Raw genomic sequence first — 4,122 nt, 5'->3', positions numbered from 1 at the left:
TCCAGGTCTTGCCAGACTGGAATACAATTGAAAGTTATCAACTATTATAGAAGAGGATGGGGGGCAACTGCTATTCAGTTTCCCAAGCCCCCCAAAACTCTTTTGAAAGTCCGCAACTTCCCAGCTTCTTCCCCACTCCTGGCTTCACTTGCTTCACTTGCCTCTGTACACTAATAACTTAATTTGAAAGGTAATTCTTACTATAGTATTCCCCATTGCAATGTATGGTTAAGGAAGTTGGACAATGAAGACAGCTGAGAGGTAGAAAACTGATTCATTTCAAACTTGGTGATGGAGAAGAGTTTCATGGATATGGTGGACTGCCAAAAAAGACAAAAAAAAAAGTAGGTTCCAGATTGGATCAAATCTGAACTCTTTCTGGCATTTAAAACCGACCAAATTGAAGGTTTTGTACTTTGGTCACATTATGAGAAGGTGGGAGTCACCAGAAAAGAGAATAATGCCAGGAAACATTGAGGGCAGCAGCATAAGAGGAAGACACGGAAGGTGATGGATTGATTCAACAAAGGACTCTACTGACTGTTGCCTGGGCTCTGAACACTATCTCTAACTGCAATGCAAGCTAAACCTGTGCTTCTCCTTCCAAGTTAACATTTCCCTCCCTTTCCCTTTTCTCCATTCTTTAAGGGTGTGAAGAAAAAGCTACTTTTAATTCAGCTGATCTCACACCCAACATGGCATTTCTGACAAACGGTGCTGTCTCCACTGCTAAAAGGCCCAACTATGGATGCAGACATTGTAGTTTCCTGTACCAAAAGTGTGTTGTGTTTCTATTCCCCAGATATCACATCCTCTCCTCTCTTCTATGCCTTCTGCTTGCCTGAAGATGGATGCCTTTGTTCTTTTTTCAGGGACAGCACAGCCACTTGAAGAAGAAGAGAAGAGATTGGATTTATACCCCACCCTTTGCTAGCTAAAAGAGTCTCAGAGCAGTTTACAAATCTCCTTTCAGTTCCCCTCCCCGCTACAGACACCCTGTGGAGTAGGTGGGGCTGAGAGAGTTCTCCCAGAACGGCTCTTGAGCAGAACAGCCTTGAGAGAACTTGTGGCTGACCCAAGATCACATTGGCAGCTGTATGTGGAAGAGTGGGGAATCAACCCAGTTCTCCCAGATAAGACTCTGTGCACTTAACCACTACACCAAACTGGCTCTTGCATGGTATGTGTTCCTATACTACACAGACTAGACAAGCTGAAGGACAAACCCATGAATCCGTGTCAATCACCACCCAAAGACCTGCCTATCTTCCAGAGCTCTGAAGCAATCCAGGTGATTTTGGCCTTGTGCAAATCCCCATGAACTGTCAGCCAATCAGGGCCCAGGGAACTCCACCAGGTGGGAGGGGGTGAGCCAGCCTCTGCCTTAAAAAGGAGGGAAAATGTTTTTCCTCAGAGAAGGGATTTTGGTGGCTCTGGGTAAAGGTGGCAGCTTGGCCAGCCTTTTGTTGGGCTTTCTAGTTTGGATTTGGGGCTTGGCTTGTTTCTGGGAGACAGATAAGCATCCTGTTAAAGGGCCAGGATTCCTAACCTACAGGTGTGGGTTCTGTGGACAGGAGCTCTGTGTGGGAAAAGGCCAACTCTGAACCTGGAGAAGAAGCCTGGCAGTTGTGAAATTAGATTCCTGTGAAGTTTCCTCAGCTGGAGTAACCTGCCTGGGTGGAAAAGGGGGATCAAATCTCCCCTCCGGATCATTTCCATCCGCTGTGGCTCAGGAAGAAACTGGGACTCTCTTTCTGAGGGAAAAAACTGTAACCAGTGTTCCCTGTAAACTGAGCTAGTGTGAGCTTATCGCAGTTTTTTAGCCTCCGGCTCACACCTTTTTGTCTTCACTCAGGAAAACTGGCCCCAGAGCAAACTAATTTATGCAGTAGCTCACAAAGCAGAATTTTTGCTCATAAGACTCCACAGTTTAGAGGGAGTATTGACTGTTACCTATGCAGGGTGAAGTTGGGAGCCACATTCACCTTACATAGTGAAGCCATCCGCACGAAACATTTATTTACCCTATTAAATGCTTTATATCATGTGAAATAGACCTCGTGTTGGACATCTCCTTCCGGGTCTGGTTTGTCCACTCAAATATCTATGGAAAAGCGACTTCTGTTTTCCTCATAATGAATTACAGCCTTGGTCTCCTGGAGACCTTTAGGGCGCATGCAGCTGACACGCTGCCAATCCTGTGACCAAAGTTCCTCTCCCGTTTTTACCTGATTGTGGGCAGTTGGGGGCTTAGAAGAGGCCGGGGGGGGGGGGGGGACTGGAGTGGACATTCTTCAGGCCAGTGGGCAGTTTGTCCCAGAGTCCTCCCTTACACTTACCAACATGGAACTTCATTTGCCACCTTGTCACCCACTCACTCAGTTTGTGGAAGTCCTTTTGGAGCTCTTCACATTGGTTTTCACCATCCTGAGTAATGTTGTGGCATATACAAGCTTGGCCACTACAATACCCTCCCCCAGTTCCAGATCAGTTATGAATAAATTAAATACTACCGGCCCTAATATCAATCCTTGTGGGACCCCACTGCTCACTTCCCTCCATTATGAGAACTGTCTACTCTTTGTTTCCTGTCATTTGACAAGACTTAACAAATTTAACAAGATTTTAATGCATAAGAGAACATGTTCTTTTTACCATGTTTACTCTGGAGTCCTTGGTGAGGTATCTTGTCAAAAGCCTTTTGAACGTTCAAGTATATAATATCCACCAGGTCAGAATGCCAAAAGGTTGGTGAGGTGGGACTTCCCTTTGCAGAAACCATGCTGATTTTCCTTGAGCAGGCCTTGTCCCTCTATGTGCCTAACAATTCTGCCTTTGGTTACAGATTATAGTCCAAAGCAGTTTAGAAGTAGGAAGCCTGTCTGCTCGGTGTTATAAAGGTATGGGTGCTCTTCCTGTTAAAAAAAAATTAAAACTGATATGCCTTTCTGTTCCATGTTTTCAGTGAAGCAAGAAATCTGCTTTGCCATGCTATCGTGGGCCTAGCTCACCCAAAACTTTGTTACTGTGATACTGAGAGGGCTGAAGAAAAGGAAAACAAAGAAACAACTAAGCTACAGATGCCTCTGAAGGAAACCTGTTTCTCAGTAGTTTTTATCAAGTTCAACTGTGTGGTTCCTTCAAGACTACAATCCCCTCATAATTGGACCAGTGAATGCCAGACAGCAACCCGAGTCCAGGGATTGCCCTCATTGAGGTCTAGAAGACTCAGTGGTCCCCAAATGCTAAATCATAGAAATAAAAAAGAAATCTGAAAAAAGTCAGTGCAAATGCCATAGGGCTGTTCATCTCAGGTATTGACTTCTCTTCCTCAGGTTTTCTTTGACGGTGGATGTCTGTGTAGGAAAGGAGTGGCATGGATGCTGGCCAAACCCCCTCCTTCTTCAGGAGGGGCCATGAGACCTTTCTTTCAGAAGAAGCAACTGGAATTGCTGCTGTAGCACTGAGGAGTTATACCGTTTGAATGTCTGTAGAGCTGCTAACAATTTTCTCTTTTACTGCTGTGTTTTAATTGTGTTTTAATTGCTATGGCCGTATTTCATGCTTGTGCAACAAGATTGTAAATGTTATGTATTACATCTCACTGGATTCCTGTTGCCTGAGCATGAGGCAGGCACTCAGAGCAAACCAGGATCCTGAAGCTTGGACAAACTGGCCAATCAGGATGCCAGGCATGTAACAACTTGCAAGAAAGAGATGCAAAGGAAGGCTCCTGGGGAGACCCGGCAGGAGTAACTGCTGCCTGCTAGGGAGGTGTGGCTAGCCATGGCCAGATTGTATATAGTGGCATTTTTGCCTGTGTTCCTCTGTGACTGTTTCTTCTTGCAATAGTGTTCTTGGTTGGTTCAGAGCTGGCTGAACTCACTTTATTTCAGTAAGAGACATTGAACTTCCAGGGAAAGTGAGATAGAAATGTTTCAAAAAATAAATATATGTGTATGTTCTATGGAATCTTGAGTGACAGTAAACAAAACAAAAGGGAAGAGAGATGATGTGATAGAATAGTAGTTCAGGGCATCCATTTCCAAGGCAAAAGCACTGGCCTTGGCACTACAGGGCTAGAAATGGCAGTGTAAGTAATTAGAAAAGACGTCCTAAGAC

This window comes from Heteronotia binoei, chromosome 11 (genome assembly GCF_032191835.1).
Source record: "Heteronotia binoei isolate CCM8104 ecotype False Entrance Well chromosome 11, APGP_CSIRO_Hbin_v1, whole genome shotgun sequence".
NCBI lineage: Eukaryota > Metazoa > Chordata > Lepidosauria > Squamata > Gekkonidae > Heteronotia > Heteronotia binoei.
This window is presented reverse-complemented; position numbering follows the sequence as displayed.